Source organism: Oncorhynchus keta, unplaced genomic scaffold, assembly GCF_023373465.1.
Source record: "Oncorhynchus keta strain PuntledgeMale-10-30-2019 unplaced genomic scaffold, Oket_V2 Un_contig_2990_pilon_pilon, whole genome shotgun sequence".
NCBI lineage: Eukaryota > Metazoa > Chordata > Actinopteri > Salmoniformes > Salmonidae > Oncorhynchus > Oncorhynchus keta.
This window is the reverse complement of record NW_026286786.1, coordinates 135,950-161,800: the sequence shown is the minus strand read 5'-3', so window position 1 is coordinate 161,800 and position 25,851 is coordinate 135,950. Positions and strand designations below refer to the sequence as shown.

Genomic DNA, 25,851 nt, shown 5'->3' with positions numbered 1-25,851 from the left:
TGGTCAACCATTACCACGCCACAGACATTTCCCTGGTCAACCATTCCACAGACAATTCCCTGGTCACCCATTACCACGCCACAGACATTTCCCTGGTCAACCATTACCATGCCACAGACATTTCCCTGGTCAACCATTACCATTCCACAGACATTTCCCTGGTCAAGCATTACCATGACAACAGACATTTCCCTGGTCAACCATTACCACAACACAGACATTTCCCTGGTCAACCATTACCACGCCACAGAAATGTATTGCTTTTCCTCCGCTTTCTCCGCAACTGTATTCGTAAACGACATTAAACCCTGTTCAATATGATGTGGTATTATCAGTAGTAGAAGTGGTAACCGTGAGTCAAACACTTTTGTTCTGGAAGGATTTGCTCCTCTACCAACGTGTACAACTCATACTTACCTGGCAAGGGAGACACCGTGATCAAGAAGGAGGTTCACCCAGGGCGAGGCTCAGCCATTGCACTCCGGCTGTGCTGACCCCTGCGAATTTCTCAAATGTGGAAATCTCGATTGCATAATTTATGGTAGTGGGGACTGCGTTCGCGCTCTCCCCTGATCTTGATGTTAAAAATATACTAACAGATTTAATTTGACATGTGTTTCAACTCAAGAGTTCAATTGAGTTTCTTGTTGAGGAGAAATGTTCTTATCAGATGATTGGCAAGTTAAAACTCAACCTAATTGCCTCAGACATACATTTTGTCTTCTCATAACCCGGATGGATGTGTGTGATCTGTTATTGTGATGGGTGATTATGCCTGTCATGTCCTGATTATGTGAAGGAAAAGGCCTACTTCTGAATGCATACTTTTGCGCCCTCATGACGGAATCTGGATTGAGGTCTTTTATTTTCAAGATTATTAAATCATTTTTAGGACAGTTTGTAATTTAAGACCACAGTCAACCATTACCATGACAACAGACATTTCCCTGGTCAACCATTACTATGACAACAGACATTTCCCTGGTCAACCATTACCACGCCACAGACATTTCCTGGTCAACCATTACACAGACAATTCCCTGGTCACCCATTACCACGCCACAGACATTTCCCTGGTCAACCATTACCATGCCACAGACATTTCCCTGGTCAACCATTACCATTCCACAGACATTTCCCTGGTCAAGCATTACCATGACAACAGACATTTCCCTGGTCAACCATTACCACAACACAGACATTTCCCTGGTCAACCATTACCACGCCACAGAAATGTATTGCTTTTCCTCCGCTTTCTCCGCAACTGTATTCGTAAACGACATTAAACCCTGTTCAATATGATGTGGTATTATCAGTAGTAGAAGTGGTAACCGTGAGTCAAACACCTTTGTTCTGGAAGGATTTGCTCCTCTACCAACGTGTACAACTCATACTTACCTGGCAAGGGAGACACCGTGATCAAGAAGGAGGTTCACCCAGGGCGAGGCTCAGCCATTGCACTCCGGCTGTGCTGACCCCTGCGAATTTCTCAAATGTGGAAATCTCGATTGCATAATTTATGGTAGTGGGGACTGCGTTCGCTCTCCCCTGATCTTGATGTTAAAAAATATACTAACAGATTTAATTTGACATGTGTTTCAACTCAAGAGTTCAATTGAGTTTCTTGTTGAGGAGAAATGTTCTTATCAGATGATTGGCAAGTTAAAACTCAACCTAATTGCCTCAGACATACATTTTGTCTTCTCATAACCCGGATGGATGTGTGTGATCTGTTATTGTGATGGGTGATTATGCCTGTCATGTCCTGATTATGTGAAGGAAAAGGCCTACTTCTGAATGCATACTTTTGCGCCCTCATGACGGAATCTGGATTGAGGTCTTTTATTTTCAAGATTATTAAATCATTTTTAGGACAGTTTGTAATTTAAGACCACAGTCAACCATTACCATGACAACAGACATTTCCCTGGTCAACCATTACTATGACAACAGACATTTCCCTGGTCAACCATTACCACGCCACAGACATTTCCCTGGTCAACCATTCCACAGACAATTCCCTGGTCACCCATTACCACGCCACAGACATTTCCCTGGTCAACCATTACCATGCCACAGACATTTCCCTGGTCAACCATTACCATTCCACAGACATTTCCCTGGTCAAGCATTACCATGACAACAGACATTTCCCTGGTAAACCATTACCATGACAACAGACATTTCCCTGGTCAACCATTACCACAACACAGACATTTCCCTGGTCAACCATTACCACGCCACAGAAATGTATTGCTTTTCCTCCGCTTTCTCCGCAACTGTATTCGTAAACGACATTAAACCCTGTTCAATATGATGTGGTATTATCAGTAGTAGAAGTGGTAACCGTGAGTCAAACACCTTTGTTCTGGAAGGATTTGCTCCTCTACCAACGTGTACAACTCATACTTACCTGGCAAGGGAGACACCGTGATCAAGAAGGAGGTTCACCCAGGGCGAGGCTCAGCCATTGCACTCCGGCTGTGCTGACCCCTGCGAATTTCTCAAATGTGGAAATCTCGATTGCATAATTTATGGTAGTGGGGACTGCGTTCGCGCTCTCCCCTGATCTTGATGTTAAAAAAATATACTAACAGATTTAATTTGACATGTGTTTCAACTCAAGAGTTCAATTGAGTTTCTTGTTGAGGAGAAATGTTCTTATCAGATGATTGGCAAGTTAAAACTCAACCTAATTGCCTCAGACATACATTTTGTCTTCTCATAACCCGGATGGATGTGTGTGATCTGTTATTGTGATGGGTGATTATGCCTGTCATGTCCTGATTATGTGAAGGAAAAGGCCTACTTCTGAATGCATACTTTTGCGCCTCATGACGGAATCTGGATTGAGGTCTTTTATTTTCAAGATTATTAAATCATTTTTAGGACAGTTTGTAATTTAAGACCACAGTCAACCATTACCATGACAACAGACATTTCCCTGGTCAACCATTACTATGACAACAGACATTTCCCTGGTCAACCATTACCACGCCACAGACATTTCCCTGGTCAACCATTCCACAGACAATTCCCTGGTCACCCATTACCACGCCACAGACATTTCCCTGGTCAACCATTACCATGCCACAGACATTTCCCTGGTCAACCATTACCATTCCACAGACATTTCCCTGGTCAAGCATTACCATGACAACAGACATTTCCCTGGTCAACCATTACCACAACACAGACATTTCCCTGGTCAACCATTACCACGCCACAGAAATGTATTGCTTTTCCTCCGCTTTCTCCGCAACTGTATTCGTAAACGACATTAAACCCTGTTCAATATGATGTGGTATTATCAGTAGTAGAAGTGGTAACCGTGAGTCAAACACTTTTGTTCTGGAAGGATTTGCTCCTCTACCAACGTGTACAACTCATACTTACCTGGCAAGGGAGACACCGTGATCAAGAAGGAGGTTCACCCAGGCGAGGCTCAGCCATTGCACTCCGGCTGTGCTGACCCCTGCGAATTTCTCAAATGTGGAAATCTCGATTGCATAATTTATGGTAGTGGGGACTGCGTTCGCGCTCTCCCCTGATCTTGATGTTAAAAAAATATACTAACAGATTTAATTTGACATGTGTTTCAACTCAAGAGTTCAATTGAGTTTCTTGTTGAGGAGAAATGTTCTTATCAGATGATTGGCAAGTTAAAACTCAACCTAATTGCCTCAGACATACATTTTGTCTTCTCATAACCCGGATGGATGTGTGTGATCTGTTATTGTGATGGGTGATTATGCCTGTCATGTCCTGATTATGTGAAGGAAAAGGCCTACTTCTGAATGCATACTTTTGCGCCCTCATGACGGAATCTGGATTGAGGTCTTTTATTTTCAAGATTATTAAATCATTTTTAGGACAGTTTGTAATTTAAGACCACAGTCAACCATTACCATGACAACAGACATTTCCCTGGTCAACCATTACTATGACAACAGACATTTCCCTGGTCAACCATTACCACGCCACAGACATTTCCCTGGTCAACCATTCCACAGACAATTCCCTGGTCACCCATTACCACGCCACAGACATTTCCCTGGTCAACCATTACCATGCCACAGACATTTCCCTGGTCAACCATTACCATTCCACAGACATTTCCCTGGTCAAGCATTACCATGACAACAGACATTTCCCTGGTCAACCATTACCACAACACAGACATTTCCCTGGTCAACCATTACCACGCCACAGAAATGTATTGCTTTTCCTCCGCTTTCTCCGCAACTGTATTCGTAAACGACATTAAACCCTGTTCAATATGATGTGGTATTATCAGTAGTAGAAGTGGTAACCGTGAGTCAAACACCTTTGTTCTGGAAGGATTTGCTCCTCTACCAACGTGTACAACTCATACTTACCTGGCAAGGGAGACACCGTGATCAAGAAGGAGGTTCACCCAGGGCGAGGCTCAGCCATTGCACTCCGGCTGTGCTGACCCCTGCGAATTTCTCAAATGTGGAAATCTCGATTGCATAATTTATGGTAGTGGGGACTGCGTTCGCGCTCTCCCTGATCTTGATGTTAAAAAAATATACTAACAGATTTAATTTGACATGTGTTTCAACTCAAGAGTTCAATTGAGTTTCTTGTTGAGGAGAAATGTTCTTATCAGATGATTGGCAAGTTAAAACTCAACCTAATTGCCTCAGACATACATTTTGTCTTCTCATAACCCGGATGGATGTGTGTGATCTGTTATTGTGATGGGTGATTATGCCTGTCATGTCCTGATTATGTGAAGGAAAAGGCCTACTTCTGAATGCATACTTTTGCGCCCTCATGACGGAATCTGGATTGAGGTCTTTTATTTTCAAGATTATTAAATCATTTTTAGGACAGTTTGTAATTTAAGACCACAGTCAACCATTACCATGACAACAGACATTTCCCTGGTCAACCATTACTATGACAACAGACATTTCCCTGGTCAACCATTACCACGCCACAGACATTTCCCTGGTCAACCATTCCACAGACAATTCCCTGGTCACCCATTACCACGCCACAGACATTTCCCTGGTCAACCATTACCATTCCACAGACATTTCCCTGGTCAAGCATTACCATGACAACAGACATTTCCCTGGTAAACCATTACCATGACAACAGACATTTCCCTGGTCAACCATTACCACAACACAGACATTTCCCTGGTCAACCATTACCACGCCACAGAAATGTATTGCTTTTCCTCCGCTTTCTCCGCAACTGTATTCGTAAACGACATTAAACCCTGTTCAATATGATGTGGTATTATCAGTAGTAGAAGTGGTAACCGTGAGTCAAACACCTTTGTTCTGGAAGGATTTGCTCCTCTACCAACGTGTACAACTCATACTTACCTGGCAAGGGAGACACCGTGATCAAGAAGGAGGTTCACCCAGGGCGAGGCTCAGCCATTGCACTCCGGCTGTGCTGACCCCTGCGAATTTCTCAAATGTGGAAATCTCGATTGCATAATTTATGGTAGTGGGGGACTGCGTTCGCGCTCTCCCCTGATCTTGATGTTAAAAAAATATACTAACAGATTTAATTTGACATGTGTTTCAACTCAAGAGTTCAATTGAGTTTCTTGTTGAGGAGAAATGTTCTTATCAGATGATTGGCAAGTTAAAACTCAACCTAATTGCCTCAGACATACATTTTGTCTTCTCATAACCCGGATGGATGTGTGTGATCTGTTATTGTGATGGGTGATTATGCCTGTCATGTCCTGATTATGTGAAGGAAAAGGCCTACTTCTGAATGCATACTTTTGCGCCCTCATGACGGAATCTGGATTGAGGTCTTTTATTTTCAAGATTATTAAATCATTTTTAGGACAGTTTGTAATTTAAGACCACAGTCAACCATTACCATGACAACAGACATTTCCCTGGTCAACCATTACTATGACAACAGACATTTCCCTGGTCAACCATTACCACGCCACAGACATTTCCCTGGTCAACCATTCCACAGACAATTCCCTGGTCACCCATTACCACGCCACAGACATTTCCCTGGTCAACCATTACCATGCCACAGACATTTCCCTGGTCAACCATTACCATTCCACAGACATTTCCCTGGTCAAGCATTACCATGACAACAGACATTTCCCTGGTCAACCATTACCACAACACAGACATTTCCCTGGTCAACCATTACCACGCCACAGAAATGTATTGCTTTTCCTCCGCTTTCTCCGCAACTGTATTCGTAAACGACATTAAACCCTGTTCAATATGATGTGGTATTATCAGTAGTAGAAGTGGTAACCGTGAGTCAAACACTTTGTTCTGGAAGGATTTGCTCCTCTACCAACGTGTACAACTCATACTTACCTGGCAAGGAGACACCGTGATCAAGAGGCGGTTCACCCAGGGCGAGGCTCAGCCATTGCACTCCGGCTGTGCTGACCCTGCGAATTTCTCAAATGTGGAAATCTCGATTGCATAATTTATGGTAGTGGGGACTGCGTTCTCGCGCTCTCCCCTGATCTTGATGTTAAAAAAATATACTAACAGATTTAATTTGACATGTGTTTCAACTCAAGAGTTCAATTGAGTTTCTTGTTGAGGAGAAATGTTCTTATCAGATGATTGGCAAGTTAAAACTCAACCTAATTGCCTCAGACATACATTTTGTCTTCTCATAACCCGGATGGATGTGTGTGATCTGTTATTGTGATGGGTGATTATGCCTGTCATGTCCTGATTATGTGAAGGAAAAGGCCTACTTCTGAATGCATAATTTTGCGCCCTCATGACGGAATCTGGATTGAGGTCTTTTATTTTCAAGATTATTAAATCATTTTTAGGACAGTTTGTAATTTAAGACCACAGTCAACCATTACTATGACAACAGACATTTCCCTGGTCAACCATTACCACGCCACAGACATTTCCCTGGTCAACCATTCCACAGACAATTCCCTGGTCACCCATTACCACGCCACAGACATTTCCCTGGTCAACCATTACCATGCCACAGACATTTCCCTGGTCAACCATTACCATTCCACAGACATTTCCCTGGTCAAGCATTACCATGACAACAGACATTTCCCTGGTAAACCATTACCATGACAACAGACATTTCCCTGGTCAACCATTACCACAACACAGACATTTCCCTGGTCAACCATTACCACGCCACAGAAATGTATTGCTTTTCCTCCGCTTTCTCCGCAACTGTATTCGTAAACGACATTAAACCCTGTTCAATATGATGTGGTATTATCAGTAGTAGAAGTGGTAACCGTGAGTCAAACACCTTTGTTCTGGAAGGATTTGCTCCTCTACCAACGTGTACAACTCATACTTACCTGGCAAGGGAGACACCGTGATCAAGAAGGCGGTTCACCCAGGGCGAGGCTCAGCCATTGCACTCCGGCTGTGCTGACCCCTGCGAATTTCTCAAATGTGGAAATCTCGATTGCATAATTTATGGTAGTGGGGGACTGCGTTCGCGCTCTCCCTGATCTTGATGTTAAAAAAATATACTAACAGATTTAATTTGACATGTGTTTCAACTCAAGAGTTCAATTGAGTTTCTTGTTGAGGAGAAATGTTCTTATCAGATGATTGGCAAGTTAAAACTCAACCTAATTGCCTCAGACATACATTTTGTCTTCTCATAACCCGGATGGATGTGTGTGATCTGTTATTGTGATGGGTGATTATGCCTGTCATGTCCTGATTATGTGAAGGAAAAGGCCTACTTCTGAATGCATACTTTTGCGCCCTCATGACGGAATCTGGATTGAGGTCTTTTATTTTCAAGATTATTAAATCATTTTTAGGACAGTTTGTAATTTAAGACCACAGTCAACCATTACTATGACAACAGACATTTCCCTGGTCAACCATTACCACGCCACAGACATTTCCCTGGTCAACCATTCCACAGACAATTCCCTGGTCACCCATTACCACGCCACAGACATTTCCCTGGTCAACCATTACCATGCCACAGACATTTCCACTGGTCAACCATTACCATTCCACAGACATTTCCCTGGTAACATTACCATTACCATGACAACAGACATTTCCCTGGTAAACCATTACCATGACAACAGACATTTCCCTGGTCAACCATTACCACAACACAGACATTTCCCTGGTCAACCATTACCACGCCACAGAAATTTATTGCTTTTCCTCCGCTTTCTCCGCAACTGTATTCGTAAACGACATTAAACCCTGTTCAATATGATGTGGTATTATCAGTAGTAGAAGTGGTAACCGTGAGTCAAACACCTTTGTTCTGGAAGGATTTGCTCCTCTACCAACGTGTACAACTCATACTTACCTGGCAAGGGAGACACCGTGATCAAGAAGGCGGTTCACCCAGGGCGAGGCTCAGCCATTGCACTCCGGCTGTGCTGACCCCTGCGAATTTCTCAAATGTGGAAATCTCGATTGCATAATTTATGGTAGTGGGGGACTGCGTTCGCGCTCTCCCCTGATCTTGATGTTAAAAAAATATACTAACAGATTTAATTTGACATGTGTTTCAACTCAAGAGTTCAATTGAGTTTCTTGTTGAGGAGAAATGTTCTTATCAGATGATTGGCAAGTTAAAACTCAACCTAATTGCCTCAGACATACATTTTGTCTTCTCATAACCCGGATGGATGTGTGTGATCTGTTATTGTGATGGGTGATTATGCCTGTCATGTCCTGATTATGTGAAGGAAAAGGCCTACTTCTGAATGCATAATTTTGCGCCCTCATGACGGAATCTGGATTGAGGTCTTTTATTTTCAAGATTATTAAATCATTTTTAGGACAGTTTGTAATTTAAGACCACAGTCAACCATTACTATGACAACAGACATTTCCCTGGTCAACCATTACCACGCCACAGACATTTCCCTGGTCAACCATTACCATGCCACAGACATTTCCCTGGTCAACCATTACCATTCCACAGACATTTCCCTGGTCAAGCATTACCATGACAACAGACATTTCCCTGGTAAACCATTACCATGACAACAGACATTTCCCTGGTCAACCATTACCACAACACAGACATTTCCCTGGTCAACCATTACCACGCCACAGAAATGTATTGCTTTTCCTCCGCTTTCTCCGCAACTGTATTCGTAAACGACATTAAACCCTGTTCAATATGATGTGGTATTATCAGTAGTAGAAGTGGTAACCGTGAGTCAAACACCTTTGTTCTGGAAGGATTTGCTCCTCTACCAACGTGTACAACTCATACTTACCTGGCAAGGGAGACACCGTGATCAAGAAGGCGGTTCACCCAGGGCGAGGCTCAGCCATTGCACTCCGGCTGTGCTGACCCCTGCGAATTTCTCAAATGTGGAAATCTCGATTGCATAATTTATGGTAGTGGGGGACTGCGTTCGCGCTCCCCTGATCTTGATGTTAAAAAAATATACTAACAGATTTAATTTGACATGTGTTTCAACTCAAGAGTTCAATTGAGTTTCTTGTTGAGGAGAAATGTTCTTATCAGATGATTGGCAAGTTAAAACTCAACCTAATTGCCTCAGACATACATTTTGTCTTCTCATAACCCGGATGGATGTGTGATCTGTTATTGTGATGGGTGATTATGCCTGTCATGTCCTGATTATGTGAAGGAAAAGGCCTACTTCTGAATGCATACTTTTGCGCCCTCATGACGGAATCTGGATTGAGGTCTTTTATTTTCAAGATTATTAAATCATTTTTAGGACAGTTTGTAATTTAAGACCACAGTCAACCATTACCATGACAACAGACATTTCCCTGGTCAACCATTACTATGACAACAGACATTTCCCTGGTCAACCATTACCACGCCACAGACATTTCCCTGGTCAACCATTCCACAGACAATTCCCTGGTCACCCATTACCACGCCACAGACATTTCCCTGGTCAACCATTACCATGCCACAGACATTTCCCTGGTCAACCATTACCATTCCACAGACATTTCCCTGGTCAAGCATTACCATGACAACAGACATTTCCCTGGTAAACCATTACCATGACAACAGACATTTCCCTGGTCAACCATTACCACAACACAGACATTTCCCTGGTCAACCATTACCATGACAACAGACATTTCCCTGGTCAACCATTACCATGCCACAGACATTTCCCTGGTCAACCATTACCATTCCACAGACATTTCCCTGGTCAAGCATTACCATGACAACAGACATTTCCCTGGTAAACCATTACCATGACAACAGACATTTCCCTGGTCAACCATTACCACAACACAGACATTTCCCTGGTCAACCATTACCACAACACAGACATTTCCCTGGTCAACCATTACCACGCCACAGAAATGTATTGCTTTTCCTCCGCTTTCTCCGCAACTGTATTCGTAAACGACATTAAACCCTGTTCAATATGATGTGGTATTATCAGTAGTAGAAGTGGTAACCGTGAGTCAAACACCTTTGTTCTGGAAGGATTTGCTCCTCTACCAACGTGTACAACTCATACTTACCTGGCAAGGGAGACACCGTGATCAAGAAGGCGGTTCACCCAGGGCGAGGCTCAGCCATTGCACTCCGGCTGTGCTGACCCCTGCGATTTACCATGACAACAGACATTTCCCTGGTCAACCATTACCATGCCACAGACATGTCCCTGGTCTACCATGCCACAGACATTTCCCTGGTCAACCATTACCATGACCACAGACATTTCCCTGGTCAACCATTATCATTCTATAGTCATTTCCCTGGTCAACCATTACCATGCCACAGACATGTCCCTGGTCTACCATGCCACAGACATTTCCTTAGTTAACCATTACCATGACAACAGACATTTCCCTGGTCAACCATTACCATGACAACAGACATTTCCCTGGTCAAACATTACCATTCGACAGTAATTTCCCTGGTCAACCATTACCACGCCACAGTCATGTCCCTGGTCAACCATTACCATGACAACAGACATTTCCCTGGTCAACCATTACCATGCCAAAGCCATTGCCCTGGTCAACCATTACCATGACAACAGACATTTTCCCTGGTCAACCATTACCATTCCACAGACATGTCCCTGGTCAACTATTACCACGCCACAGTCATGTCCCTGGTCAAACATTACCATGCCATAGACATTTCCCTGGTCAACCATTACCATGCCACAGACATTTCCCTGGTCAACCATTACCACGCCACAGACATTTCCCTGGTCAACCATTACCACGACAACAGACATTTCCCTGGTCAACCATTACCATGCCACAGACATTTCCCTGGTCAACCATTACCATGCCACAGTCATTTCCCTGGTCAACCATTACCATGCCACAGTCATTTCCCTGGTCAACCATTACCATGCCACAGACATTTCCCTGGTCAACCATTACCATGCCACAGTCATTTCCCTGGTCAACCATTACCATGCCACAGACATGTTTTTTTTTTTGCAGTGAGAATGTGAAGTGAGCTATTCTGCCAAAATGTATTTAGGCATATTAAAACACTTCAGTTTAACCCCCATCACGAGTATCATCCTTTCAATTTACAGATACAATTACAAATACGAGTATGGCCATGTCACTGTATACATAGATCTTTCTATTTTTATGTTCTACTGTGTTATTGACTACGTTTGTTTACGTGTAACTCTGTGTTGTTGTTTTTTTCGCATTGCTTTGCTTTATTCTTGGCCAGGTCGCAGTTGTAAATGAGAACTTGTTCCCAACTGGCCGACCTGGCTAAATAAAGGTAAAATAAAATAAACACCCCTTGAAGCTACTCCTGTGTCTTTGTTGACGTTGAAGTAGTAGGCTACTGTTTCTCTTCCATATCTGTTGGTCGTATGCCAGCCACCCTGTGGTCGATGGTGGAATCATATTTTATTGAGAGCAGAAAACAAGCGTGATGAAACTATTCCTACAACGTCTGGAACGCTACAAAACACCAGAAATAAGTGGTGTCTTTCGGTTGGCTGTGTGCACGAATGTGATTTCAGCATTTTGTTACATCGCCTACTTGTGTGTAACCAGACGGACATTTAGAGAACATATTCAATGAATATAGAATTTCTACCGTGTTGCATGATGGGAGTAAAGTCAGACCGTGATATAATATAGTAAAACAAAATGTATTGCTTTTTCTTCGCCTTGTCCGCAACTGTATTCGTAAACATCATTAAACCTTGTTCAATATGATGTGGTATTATCAGTAGTAGAAGTGGTAACCGTGAGTCAAACACCTTTGTCCTAGAATCACTCCTCCTCTACCAACGTGTACAACTCATACTTACCTGGCAAGGGAGACACCGTGATCAAGAAGGCGGTTCACCCAGGGCGAGGCTCAGCCATTGCACTCCGGCTGTGCTGACCCCTGCGAATTTCTCAAATGTGGAAATCTCGATTGCATAATTTATGGTAGTGGGGGACTGCGTTCGCGCTCTCCCCTGATCTTGATGTTAAAAAAATAATGTATAAGGTTTATCAACAGTCAGATTTTCTTGTATGTTTTTCGAGTCATAGTAGGCCTTGGCTCCACATAACACAAAGGACAGGAGGACGTTGGTGAATGCACCAATTTGTAAGTCGCTCTGGATAAGAGCGTCTACTAAATGACTTAAATGTAATGTAAATGACGTTGTCATAGCGTAGAGCCTTTACCTACCGTCATGGAAAATAAACCGTTCTATTGGTCCATCATCAGCCAACTTTAGACATTATTTAAAGGAATTTACGATCGGCTTGGAGTTCCTGTGGTAGTTTGTTCCACTCAACAACGCAGGTAAATTAAAAGGTGTTCTTACCAGATAGACTCTTCCATTTCAAACCCCCTGTTTGTGTCCTAGGGTAGCCTAGTGTTGGACTAGTAACCGGAAGGTTGCAAGTTCAAATCCCTGAGCTGACAAGGTACAAATCTGTGGTTCTGCCCCTGAACACACTGTTCCCAGGCCGTCATTGAAAATAAGAAGTTGTTCTTAACTGACTTGCCAAGTTAAATAAAGGTTAAAAAAAATCTCAGAGGTTTTTATTGGTCGACAGCTGTAATATAAGTTAAATAATTAGATGGGTACCTGGGGGCAAATCTAATCTAACAATTCCACAACAAGAATAATAAATAATTCACACAAATCTTAAATTAAATGGATTGAATATAAATATATGGATGAGCGATGTAGCGTCATAGGCAAGATGCAATAGATGGTATAAAATACAGTATATACATATGAGATGAGTGATGCAAGATATGTAAACATTATTAAACTGGCATTATTAAAGTGACTCGTCATTTATTAAAGTGGTCAATGATTTCAAGTCTGTATGTAGGCATTAGCCTCTCTGTGTTAGTGATGGCTATTTAACAGTCCTTGAGTCAGATATGATTTTAGGTGACAAGCCAAATTTCTTCAGCCTCCGGAGGTTGAAGAGGTGCCCCCCTGGGAGGAAGCTGCACCCGGTTCCCAACCTGTGGTCCGTGGGGGTGGTGCAAGTGGTCTGCAATTCTTTTTAGAATGTAGTATTTTATTATTTTAAAAAACAATAACAGAAAGGAGTATTAATGGTATTAGAAGCAATTTTACGTTATTTTTCACAATGCAAATAGTTTATTATAATAATAATAATAATAATAGGCCTGTACAGGCCTAAATACATTCACATCTATTGACAAAATTTGACCGGCAATATATTTGATGTGGAAAAATATCAGCGACTCTGTGAAAGGTGAATGGTGAATAGTGAACGGTGGTCCTCAAGAGTTTTTGACGGTGATTTGATGATCTCCAGAATGGGAAAGTTTGGGAACCGCTGAGCTAGACAGTCACATCTGTGAGGTCGCATGATAGGATGGGAACCGCTGAGCTAGACAGTCACATCTGTGAGGTAGCATGATAGGATGGGAACCGCTGAGCTAGACAGTCACATCTGTGAGGTCGCATGATAGGATGGGAACCGCTGAGCTAGACAGTCACATCTGTGAGGTAGCATGATAGGATGGGAACCGCTGAGCTAGACAGTCACATCTGTGAGGTAGCATGATAGGATGGGAACCGCTGAGCTAGACAGTCACATCTGTGAGGTCGCATGATAGGATGGGAACCGCTGAGCTAGACAGTCACATCTGTGAGGTCGCATGATAGGATGGGAACCGCTGAGCTAGACAGTCACATCTGTGAGGTCGCATGATAGGATGGGAACCGCTGAGCTAGACAGTCACATCTGTGAGGTAGCATGATAGGATGGGAACCGCTGAGCTAGACAGTCACATCTGTGAGGTCGCATGATAGGATGGGAACCGCTGAGCTAGACAGTCACATCTGTGAGGTAGCATGATAGGATGGGAACCGCTGAGCTAGACAGTCACATCTGTGAGGTCGCATGATAGGATGGGAACCGCTGAGCTAGACAGTCACATCTGTGAGGTAACGTGATAGGATGGGAACCGCTGAGCTAGACAGTCACATCTGTGAGGTAGCATGATAGGATGGGAACCGCTGAGCTAGACAGTCACATCTGTGAGGTAGCATGATAGGATGGGAACCGCTGAGCTAGACAGTCACATCTGTGAGGTCGCATGATAGGATGGGAACCGCTGAGCTAGACAGTCACATCTGTGAGGTCGCATGATAGGATGGGAACCGCTGAGCTAGACAGTCACATCTGTGAGGTAGCATGATAGGATGGGAACCGCTGAGCTAGACAGTCACATCTGTGAGGTAGCATGATAGGATGGGAACCGCTGAGCTCGACAATCACATCTGTGAGGTAGCATGATAGGATGGGAACCGCTGAGCTAGACAGTCACATCTGTGAGGTAGCATGATAGGATGGGAACCGCTGAGCTAGACAGTCACATCTGTGAGGTAGCATGATAGGATGGGAACCGCTGAGCTAGACAGTCACATCTGTGAGGTAGCATGATAGGATGGGAACCGCTGAGCTAGACAGTCACATCTGTGAGGTAGCATGATAGGATGGGAACCGCTGAGCTAGACAGTCACATCTGTGAGGTAGCATGATAGGATGGGAACCGCTGAGCTAGACAGTCACATCTGTGAGGTAGCATGATAGGATGGGAACCGCTGAGCTAGACAGTCACATCTGTGAGGTAACGTGATAAGATGGGTAACCAATGATATACAATGATTCTGCAGACCCAATACAGACTGATTAGAATGTGTAGTATATGATGTGACATTGAACTAATCACAGTAATCAGAGACCAACTCACATAGATACATACAGACAGAACACATTCCTTTTAATTGACATGTACTCCATGTATTTGACAGGGATTCTGCACATCAATAAACACTTCTGTAAATGTACCAGATTTTTCCACACAGACACACCCTCCTCCCTATGTGTTATAATGAAATCAACTATAGGTCTATGCACTGAGCTTGTCTGATGCTTTAAGCGCACTGTTTCGAAAAAAAATAATTAAGACACACAAATGACTCAAGAGGGAGCCGGAGATCAAGATAATCAGAAGACAAGATGTCATCAAGGCAAAGGGTGGCTACTTTGAAGAATCTAAAATATAGACCCGGGCCCATTTTGATTTGTTTAACACTTTTTCAGTTACTACATGATTCCATATGTGTTATTTCATAGTTTATGTCTTCGCTAGTATTCTACAATGTAGAAAATAGCAAAATATAAAGAAACTGACCAACTAAATGACTAACGTTTGACGGGGACTGTATATAATTCATATTTGCAAGATATACAGTACCAATCAAAAGAACCCTCCATCAGGGCTCTCTCTACTTTTAACCACCTCTGTTGTCGTTTCTCAATCTCTTTTTTACTGTTAAACACTCAGTCTTGAGTCTCTGTCTGTCCCAAATGGTACTCTATTCCCTATGTAGTGCACTACTTTAGACCAGGACCCTATTCCCTACATAGTGCACTACTTTAGACCAGGGCCCATAGGGCTCTGTATAGGGAATAGGAATAGCATTTGGGACAGCTTTGGCTGATCAGTAAAGGTCGAGGGTCATGCTCAGGGGGTTACCATGGAGATATAGGAATATGTCAAATTAAAACAGGACGGCCAATCCTACTCCTGGAGAGATGCTACTGGCCGTGCATGCTTTTACTCCGACCCTGCTCTAACACCTGATTCTACTAATCAGTCTAATCAGAACCTTGACTGGCAGAATGAGGTGTGTTAGAGCAGGGCTGAAGTAAAAGCCTGCAGACCCAGTAGCTCTCTGGGAGGAGGGTTGATATCACCAAGACCACTTAAGTTCATACGGCACAAATCAAATCAAATTTATTTATATAGCCCTTCGTACATCAGCTGATATCTCAAAGTGCTGTACAGAAACCCAGCCTAAAACCCCAAACAGCAAGCAATGCAGGTGTAGAAGCACGGTGGCTAGGAAAAACTCCCTAGAAAGGCCAAAACCTAGGAAGAAACCTAGAGAGGAACCAGGCTATGTGGGGTGGCCAGTCCTCTTCTGGCTGTGCCGGGTGGAGATTATAACAGAACATGGCCAAGATGTTCAAATGTTCATAAATGACCAGCATGGTCGAATAATAACAAGGCAGAACAGTTGAAACTGGAGCAGCAGCACAGTCAAGTGGACCGGGGACAGCAAGGAGTCATCATGTCAGGTAGTCCTGGGGCACGGTCCTAGGGCTCAGGTCCTCCGAGAGAGAGAAAGAAAGAGAGAATTAGAGAGAGCATATGTGGGGTGGCCCGTCCTCTTCTGGCTGTGCCGGGTGGAGATTATAACAGAACATGGCCAAGATGTTCAAATGTTCATAAATGACCAGCATGGTCGAATAATAGTAAGGCAGAACAGTTGAAACTGGAGCAGCAGCATGGCCAGGTGGACTGGGGACAGCAAGGAGTCATCATGTCAGGTAGTCCTGGGGCATGGTCCTAGGGCTCAGGTCAGTTGAAACTGGAGCAGCAGCATGGCCAGGTGGACTGGGGACAGCAAGGAGTCATCATGTCAGGTAGTCCTGGGGCATGGTCCTAGGGCTCAGGTCAGTTGAAACTGGAGCAGCAACATGGCCAGGTGGACTGGGGACAGCAAGGAGTCATCATGTCAGGTAGTCCTGGGGCATGGTCCTAGGGCTCAGGTCCTCCGAGAGAGAGAAAGAAAGAAGGAGAGAATTAGAGAACGCACACTTAGATTCACACAGGACACCGAATAGGACAGGAGAAGTACTCCAGATATAACAAACTGACCCTAGCCCCCGACACAAACTACTGCAGCATAAATACTGCAGGCTGAGACAGGAGGGGACAGGAGACACTGTGGCCCCATCCGAGGACACCCCGGACAGGGCCAAACAGGAAGGATATAACCCCACCCACTTTGCCAAAGCACAGCCCCCACACCACTAGAGGGATATCTTCAACCACCAACTTACCATCCTGAGACAAGGCTGAGTATAGCCCATAAAGATCTCCGCCACGGCACAGCCCAAGTGGGGGGCGCCAACCCAGACAGGATGACCCGCAGGGGCGGCATGAGAGAGCCCCAGTAAGCCAGTGACTCAGCCCCTGTAAGAGGGTTAGAGGCAGAGAATCCCAGTGGATAGAGGGGAACCGGCCAGGCAGAGACAGCAAGGGCGGTTCGTTGCTCCAGAGCCTTTCCGTTCACCTTCCCACTCCTGGGCCAGACTACACTCAATCATATTTTTATTTTTATTTTATTTCACCTTTATTTAACCAGGTAGGCTAGTTGAGAACAAGTTCTCATTTGCAACTGCGACCTGGCCAAGATAAAGCATAGCAGTGTGAACAGACAACACAGAGTTACACATGGAGTAAACAATTAGCAAGTCAATAACACAGTAGAAAAAAATGGGCAGTCTATATACAATGTGTGCAAAAGGCATGAGGAGGTAGGCGAATAATACAATTTTGCAGATTAACACTGGAGTGACAAATGATCAGATGGGCATGTACAGGTAGAGATATTGGTGTGCAAAAGAGCAGAAAAGTAAATAAATAAAAACAGTATAAAAACAGTATGGGAATGAGGTAGGTGAAAAAGGGTGAGCTATTTACCTATAGACTATGTACAGCTGCAGCGATCGGTTAGCTGCTCGGATAGCTGATGTTTGAAGTTGGTGAGGGAGATAAAAGTCTCCAACTTCAGCGATTTTTGCAATTCGTTCCAGTCACAGGCAGCAGAGTACTGGAACGAAAGGCGGCCAAATGAGGTGTTGGCTTTAGGGATGATCAGTGAGATACACCTGCTGGAGCGCGTGCTACGGATGGGTGTTGCCATCGTGACCAGTGAACTGAGATAAGGCGGAGCTTTACCTAGCATGAACTTGTAAATGACCTGGAGCCAGTGGGTCTGGCGACGAATATGTAGTGAGGGCCAGCCGACTAGAGCATACAAGTCGCAGTGGTGGGTGGTATAAGGTGCTTTAGTGACAAAACGGATGGCACTGTGATAGACTGCATCCAGTTTGCTGAGTAGAGTGTTGGAAGCCATTTTGTAGATGACATCGCCGAAGTCGAGGATCGGTAGGATAGTCAGTTTTACTAGGGTAAGCTTGGCAGCGTGAGTGAAGGAGGCTTTGTTGCGGAATAGAAAGCCGACTCTGGATTTGATTTTTGATTGGAGATGTTTGATGTGAGTCTGGAAGGAGAGTTTGCAGTCTAGCCAGACACCTAGGTACTTATAGATGTCCACATATTCAAGGTTGGAACCATCCAGGGTGGTGATGCTAGTCGGGCATGCGGGTGCAGGCAGCGATCGGTTGAAAAGCATGCATTTGGTTTTACTCGCGTTTAGCAGCAGTTGGAGGCCACGGAAGGAGTTCTGTATGGCATTGAAGCTCGTTTGGAGGTTTGATAGCACAGTGTCCAATGACGGGCCGAAAGTATATAGAATGGTGTCGTCTGCGTAGAGGTGGATCAGGGAATCGCCCGCAGCAAGAGCAACATCATTGATATATACAGAGAAAAGAGTCGGCCCGAGAATTGAACCCTGTGGCACCCCCATAGAGACTGCCAGAGGACCGGACAGCATGCCCTCTGATTTGACACACTGAACTCTGTCTGCAAAGTAATTGGTGAACCAGGCAAGGCAGTCATCCGAAAAACCGAGGCTGTTGAGTCTGCCGATAAGAATTTGGTGATTGACAGAGTCGAAAGCCTTGGCGAGGTCGATGAAGACGGCTGCACAGTACTGTCTTTTATCGATGGCGGTTATGATATCATTTAGTACCTTGAGTGTGGCTGAGGTGCACCCGTGACCGGCTCGGAAACCAGATTGCACAGCGGAGAAGGTACGGTGGGATTCGAGATGGTCAGTGACCTGTTTGTTGACTTGGCTTTCGAAGACCTTAGATAGGCAGGGCAGGATGGATATAGGTCTATAGCAGTTTGGGTCCAGGGTGTCTCCTCCTTTGAAGAGGGGATGACTGCGGCAGCTTTCCAATCCTTGGGGATCTCAGACGATATGAAAGAGAGGTTGAACAGGCTGGTAATAGGGGTTGCGACAATGGCGGCAGATAGTTTCAGAAATAGCGGGTCCAGATTGTCAAGCCCAGCTGATTTGTACGGGTCCAGGTTTTGCAGCTCTTTCAGAACATCTGCTATCTGGATTTGGGTAAAGGAGAACCTGGAGAGGCTTGGGTGAGGAACTACGGGGGGCGGAGCTGTTGGCCGAGGTTGGAGTAGCCAGGCGGAAGGCATGGCCAGCCGTTGAGAAGTGCTTATTGAAGTTTTCGATAATCATGGATTTATCGGTGGAGACCGTGTTTCCTAGCCTCAGTGCAGTGGGCAGCTGGGAGGAGGTGCTCTTGTTCTCCATGGACTTCACAGTGTCCCAGAACTTTTTGGAGTTGGAGCTACAGGATGCAAACTTTTGCCTGAAGAAGCTGGCCTTAGCTTTCCTGACTGACTGCGTGTATTGGTTCCTGACTTCTCTGAACAGTTGCATATCACGGGGCTATTCGATGCTATTGCAGTCCGCCACAGGATGTTTTTGTGCTGGTCGAGGGCAGTCAGGTCTGGAGTGAACCAAGGGCTGTATCTGTTCTTGGTTCTGCATTTTTTGAACGGAGCATGCTTATCCAAAATGGTGAGGAAGTTACTTTTAAAGAATGACCAGGCATCCTCAACTGACGGGATGAGGTCAATGTCCTTCCAGGATACACGGGCCAGGTCGATTAGAAAGGCCTGCTCACAGAAGTGTTTTAGGGAGCGTTTGACATTGATGAGTGGTGGTCGTTTGACTGCGGCTCCGTGGCGGATACAGGCGATGAGGCAGTGATCGCTGAGATCCTGGTTGAAGACAGCGGAGGTATATTTGGAGGGCCAGTTGGTCAGGATGACGTCTATGAGGGTGCCCTTGTTTACAGAGTTAGGGTTGTACCTGGTGGGTTCCTTGATGATTTGCGTGAGATTGAGGGCATCTAGCTTAGATTGTAGGACTGCCGGGGTGTTAAGCATATCCCAGTTTAGGTCACCTAACAGAACAAACTCTGAAGCTAGATGGGGGCGATCAATTCACAAATGGTGTCCAGGGCACAGCTGGGAGCTGACGGGGGTCGGTAGCAGGCGGCAACAGTGAGAGACTTGTTTCTGGAGAGAGTGATTTTCAAAATTAGTAGTTCAAACTGTTTGGGTAATGGACCTGGAAAGTATGACATTACTTTGCAGGCTATCTCTGCAGTAGACTGCGACTCCGCCCCCTTTGGCAGTTCTATCTTGACGGAAGATGTTATAGTTGGGTATGGAAATCTCTGAATTTTTGGTGGCCTTCCTGAGCCAGGATTCAGACACGGCAAGGACATCAGGGTTAGCAGAGTGTGCTAAAGCAGTGAGTAAAACAAACTTAGGGAGGAGGCTTCTGATGTTGACATGCATAAAACCAAGACTTTTCGATCACAGAAGTCAACAAATGAGGGTACCTGGGGACATGCAGGGCCTGGGTTTACCTCCACATCACCCGCGGAACAGAGAAGGAGTAGTATGAGGGTGCGGCTAAAGGCTATCAAAACTGGTCGCCTAGAGCGTTGGGGGCAGAGGATAAGAGGAGCAGGTTTCTGGGCATGGTAGAATATATTCAGGGCATAATGCGCAGAAAGGGGTATGGTGGGGTGCGGGTACAGCGGAGGTAAGCCCAGGCACTGGGTGATGATGAGAGAGGTTGTATCTCTGGACATGCTGGTTGTAATGGGTGAGGTCACCGCATGTGTGGGGGGTGGGACAAAGGAGGTAACAGGGGTATGCAGAGTGGATCTAGGGGCTCCATTGTGAACTAAAACAATGATAACTAACCTGAACAACAGTATACAAGGCATATTGACATTTGCGAGAGACATACAGCGAGGCATACAGTAATCACAGGTGTTGAATTGGGAAAGCTAGCTAAAAACAGTAGGCGAGGCTAATCAGCTAGCACAACAAACAGCAGGTAAAATGGCGTTGACTAGGCAACTGGGCCGACAGATAAAACAAACAAGCAGAATGGAGTACCGTGATTAATGGACAGTCCAGCGTGCGTCAGCTATGTAGCCAAGAGATCAGTGTCCAGGGGGCAGCGGTGGATGGGCAGGGAAGCTGGGCTGGCGAGTGTTATCCAGGTTTAAAAAAAAAAAAAAACTAACAATGACTAAATAGCTTGTAGCTAGTTAGCTGGTTAGCGTCTGGAGGTTCTTGAGTGTGTCATAAAAATAAAATAAAAATTAAAGGTGATAGCGATTCCGTATCACAGTGGGTGAGGCAGGTTTCCGGAAGGTATAAACAAAATAAAAATCAAAGAGAGATAGAAAGTAAATGGGTTCAGAGTGTTTGGAATGCAGTGAGCCAGATGGTTAGCAGGCCTGTGCTAACAAGCTAACCGTTCATAGGCCCGGGCTAGACAAGCTAGCCGTTAGCAGGCCGAATTAGCAAGCAGGGAGATAGCGAGGGCTAGAGAGCTAACCTTTGGGGGACGTCGCGATGGGGTGAGTCTGTTTATTCCTCTTCTTGCGGTGACATCGACAGACCGGTCGTGGGCCCGGGTAATTGTAGCCCAGGAGTATGCTACAGGAGCTCTAGTGCGCTGGGTGAGCTGGAGACACAGCGTTTCAGAAAGCTCGCGGGCCTTGGCCAGCAGATGGATCTTTGGCGATGTCGCAACGAAAAAGCCTGTTGAAACCACCTCGGACGATTATGTCGGCGGACCAGTCGTGATGGATCGGCGGGGCTCCGTGTCGGCAGTAAAGGGTCCAGGCCAATTGGCAAAAGAGGTATTGTTGGGCCTCTTCGGCTAGTCGGGAGATGGGCTTAGCTCAAGGCTAACTGTAGCTTGTTTTGGGACAGAGACGTTAGCCAGGAGTAGCCACTCGGATTGCAGCTAGCTAGTTGCGATGATCCGGTGTAAAGGTTCAGAGCTTGCGGTAGGAATCCGGAGATGTGGTAGAGAAAGAGCAGTCTGATATGCTCTGGGTTGATGTCGCGCTGGTGTCCTAGTTAGCTTTGAAGACCGCTAGCAATGGCTAACTGAGTACGAGCTAGTAGCTAGTTAGCTGGCTAGCTTCTGATGGTGGTTCCGGTTCTAAAGTAAAGTATAGAAAAAGCAGATCCGTACCACATTGGGTGATGCGGGTTGCAGGAGAGTATATTCAGCTCTAGTTTGAAAGTGAGATTAAAATATGTACGAAATATATACAGAAAAAAAACGAAGAAAACTATATTTACACTAGACAGGACGGGACAAGACAAAACACACGTCCGATTGCTACGCCATATGACCCACTGAAGAGATGAGTCTTCAGTAAAGACTTAAAGGTTGAGACCGAGTTTGCTTCTCTGACATGGGTAGGCAGACCGTTCCATAAAAATGGAGCTCTATAGGAGAAAGCCCTGCCTCCAGCTGTTTGCTTAGAAATTCTAGGGACAATTAGGAGGCCTGCGTCTTTTGACCGTAGCGTACGTGTAGGTATGTACGGCAGGACCAAATCAGAGAGATAGGTAGGAGCAAGCCCATGTAATGCTTTGTAGGTTAGCAGTAAAACCTTAAAATCAGCCCTTGCTTTGACAGGAAGCCAGTGTAGAGAGGCTAGCACTGGAGTAATATGATCAAATTTTTTGGTTCTAGTCGGGATTCTAGCAACCGTATTTAGCACTAACTGAAGTTTATTCAGTGCTTTATCCGGGTAGCCGGAAAGTAGAGCATTGCAGTAGTCTAACCTAGAAGTGACAAAAGCATGGATTAATTTTTCTGCATCATTTTTGGACAGAAAGTTTCTGATTTTTGCAATATTACGTAGATGGAAAAAAGCTGTCCTCGAAATGGTCTTGATATGTTCTTCAAAAGAGAGATCAGGGTCCAGAGTAACGCCGAGGTCCTTCACAGTTTTATTTGAGACGACTGTACAACCATTAAGATTAATTGTCAGATTCAACAGAAGATCTCTTTGTTTCTTGGGACCTAGAACAAGCATCTCTGTTTTGTCCGAGTTTAATAGTAGAAAGTTTGCAGCCATCCACTTCCTTATGTCTGAAACACATGCTTCTAGCGAGGTCAATTTTGGGGCTTCACCATGTTTCATTGAAATGTACAGCTGTGTGTCATCCGCATAGCAGTGAAAGTTAACATTATGTTTTCGAATAACATCCCCAAGAGGTAAAATGTATAGTGAAAACAATAGTGGTCCTAAAACGGAACCTTGAGGAACACCGAAATTTACAGTTGATTTGTCAGAGGACAAACCATTCACAGAGACAAACTGATATCTTTCCGACAGATAAGATCTGAACCAGGCCAGAACATGTCCGTGTAGACCAATTTGGGTTTCCAATCTCTCCAAAAGAATGTGGTGATCGATGGTATCAAAAGCAGCACTAAGGTCTAGGAGCACGAGGACAGATGCAGAGCCTCGGTCCGATGCCATTAAAATGTAATTTACCACCTTCACAAGTGCCATCTCAGTGCTATGATGGGGTCTAAAACCAGACTGAAGCATTTCGTATACATTGTTTGTCTTCAGGAAAGCAGTGAGTTGCTGCGCAACAGCCTTCTCTAAAATTTTTGAGAGGAATGGAAGATTCGATATAGGCCGATAGTTTTTATATTTTCTGGGTCAAGGTTTGGCTTTTTCAAGAGAGGCTTTATTACTGCCACTTTTAGTGAGTTTGGTACACATCCAGTGGATAGAGAGCCATTTATTATGTTCAACATAGGAGGGCCAAGCACAGGAAGTAGCTCTTTCAGTAGTTTAGTTGGAATAGGGTCCAGTATGCAGCTTGAAGGTTTAGAGGCCATGATTATTTTCATCATTGTGTCAAGAGATATAGTACTAAAACACTTGAGCGTCTCTCTTGATCCTAGGTCCTGGCAGAGTTGTGCAGACTCAGGACAACTGAGGTTTGGAGGAATACGCAGGTTTAAAGAGGAGTCCGTAATTTGCTTTCTAATAATCATAATCTTTTCCTCAAAGAAGTTCATGAATTTATCACTGCTAAAATGAAAGTCATCCTCTCTTGGGGAATGCTGCTTTTTAGTTAGCTTTGCGACAGTATCAAAAAGGAATTTCGGATTGTTCTTATTTTCCTCAATTAAGTTAGAAAAATAGGATGATCGAGCAGCAGTAAGGGCTCTTCGGTACTGCACGGTACCATCTTTCCAAGCTAGTCGGAAGACTTCCAGTTTGGTGTGGCGCCATTTCCGTTCCAATTTTCTGGAAGCTTGCTTCAGAGCTCAGGTATTTTCTGTGTACCAGGGAGCTAGTTTCTTATGAGAAATGTTTTTAGTTTTTAGGGGTGCAACTGCATCTAGGGTATTGCGCAAGATTAAATTGAGATCCTCAGTTAGGTGGTTAACTGATTTTTGTCCTCTGGCGTCCTTGGGTAGGCAGAGGGAGTCTGGAAGGGCATCAAGGAATCTTTGTGTTGTCTGTGAATTTATAGCACGACCTTTGATGGTCCTTGGTTGGGGTCTGAGCAGATTATTTGTTGCAATTGCAAGCGTAATAAAATGGTGGTCCGATAGTCCAGGATTATGAGGAAAAACATTAAGATCCACAACATTTATTCCATGGGACAAAACTAGGTCCAGCTGTGACAGTGAGTGGGTCCAGAGACATGTTGGACAAAACCCACTGAGTCGATGATGGCTCCGAAAGCCTTTTGGAGTGGGTCTGTGGACTTTTCCATGTGAATATTAAAGTCACCAAAGATTAGAATATTATCTGCTATGACTACAAGGTCCGATAGGAATTCAGGGAACTCAGTGAGAAACGCTGTATATGGCCCAGGAGGCCTGTAAACAGTAGCTATAAAAAGTGATTGAGTAGGCTGCATAGATTTCATGACTAGAAGCTCAAAAGACGAAAACGTCATTTTTTTTTGTAAATTGAAATTTGCTATCGTAAATGTTAGCAACACCTCCGCCTTTGCGGGATGCACGAGGGATATGCTCACTAGTGTAGCCAGGAGGTGAGGCCTCATTTAAAACAGTAAATTCATCAGGCTTAAGCCATGTTTCAGTCAGGCCAATCACATCAAGATTATGATCAGTGATTAGTTCATTGACTATAATTGCCTTTGAAGTAAGGGATCTAACATTAAGTAGCCCTATTTTGAGATGTGAGGTATCATGATCTCTTTCAGTAATGACTGGAATGGAGGTGGTCTTTATCCTTGTGAGATTGCTAAGGCGAAGACCGCCATGTTTAGTTTTGCCCAACCTTGGTCGAGGCACAGACACGGTCTCAATGGTGATAGCTGAGCTGACTACACTGACTGTGCTAGTGGCAGACTCCACTATGCTGGCAGGCTGGCTAACAGCCTGCTGCCTGCTGCCTGGCCTGCACCCTATTTCATTGTGGAGCTAGAGGAGTTAGAGCCCTGTCTATGTTGGTAGATAAGATGAGAGCACCCCTCCAGCTAGGATGGAGT

General features: G+C 44.7%; 11 non-coding genes and 1 pseudogene across 11 annotated transcripts; all 12 read left to right on the top strand.

The window, feature by feature from the left end:
* The first annotated feature begins 409 nt into the window (after positions 1-409).
* On the top strand, positions 410-571 carry LOC127923483 (U1 spliceosomal RNA). Its single transcript, XR_008114501.1, has one exon. It is a non-coding gene; the product is annotated as a U1 spliceosomal RNA (small nuclear RNA).
* An 819-nt stretch (positions 572-1,390) lies between these two features.
* On the top strand, positions 1,391-1,550 carry LOC127923486 (U1 spliceosomal RNA). Its single transcript, XR_008114504.1, has one exon. It is a non-coding gene; the product is annotated as a U1 spliceosomal RNA (small nuclear RNA).
* An 855-nt stretch (positions 1,551-2,405) lies between these two features.
* On the top strand, positions 2,406-2,567 carry LOC127923482 (U1 spliceosomal RNA). Its single transcript, XR_008114500.1, has one exon. It is a non-coding gene; the product is annotated as a U1 spliceosomal RNA (small nuclear RNA).
* Positions 2,568-3,388: 821 nt separating this feature from the next.
* On the top strand, positions 3,389-3,549 carry LOC127923487 (U1 spliceosomal RNA). The gene has a single exon (XR_008114505.1). It is a non-coding gene; the product is annotated as a U1 spliceosomal RNA (small nuclear RNA).
* Positions 3,550-4,371: 822 nt separating this feature from the next.
* LOC127923484 (U1 spliceosomal RNA) lies at positions 4,372-4,533 on the top strand. Its single transcript, XR_008114502.1, has one exon. It is a non-coding gene; the product is annotated as a U1 spliceosomal RNA (small nuclear RNA).
* Positions 4,534-5,355: 822 nt separating this feature from the next.
* On the top strand, positions 5,356-5,519 carry LOC127923496 (U1 spliceosomal RNA). Its single transcript, XR_008114513.1, has one exon. It is a non-coding gene; the product is annotated as a U1 spliceosomal RNA (small nuclear RNA).
* An 820-nt stretch (positions 5,520-6,339) lies between these two features.
* On the top strand, positions 6,340-6,500 carry LOC127923492 (U1 spliceosomal RNA). Its single transcript, XR_008114510.1, has one exon. It is a non-coding gene; the product is annotated as a U1 spliceosomal RNA (small nuclear RNA).
* Positions 6,501-7,322: 822 nt separating this feature from the next.
* Positions 7,323-7,486, top strand: LOC127923495 (U1 spliceosomal RNA). The gene has a single exon (XR_008114512.1). It is a non-coding gene; the product is annotated as a U1 spliceosomal RNA (small nuclear RNA).
* An 825-nt stretch (positions 7,487-8,311) lies between these two features.
* LOC127923491 (U1 spliceosomal RNA) lies at positions 8,312-8,475 on the top strand. Its single transcript, XR_008114509.1, has one exon. It is a non-coding gene; the product is annotated as a U1 spliceosomal RNA (small nuclear RNA).
* Positions 8,476-9,236: 761 nt separating this feature from the next.
* LOC127923481 (U1 spliceosomal RNA) lies at positions 9,237-9,398 on the top strand. Its single transcript, XR_008114499.1, has one exon. It is a non-coding gene; the product is annotated as a U1 spliceosomal RNA (small nuclear RNA).
* A 1,087-nt stretch (positions 9,399-10,485) lies between these two features.
* On the top strand, positions 10,486-10,609 carry LOC127923494 (uncharacterized; annotated as a pseudogene).
* A 1,657-nt stretch (positions 10,610-12,266) lies between these two features.
* Positions 12,267-12,430, top strand: LOC118375526 (U1 spliceosomal RNA). Its single transcript, XR_004823829.1, has one exon. It is a non-coding gene; the product is annotated as a U1 spliceosomal RNA (small nuclear RNA).
* Positions 12,431-25,851: the final 13,421 nt, after the last annotated feature.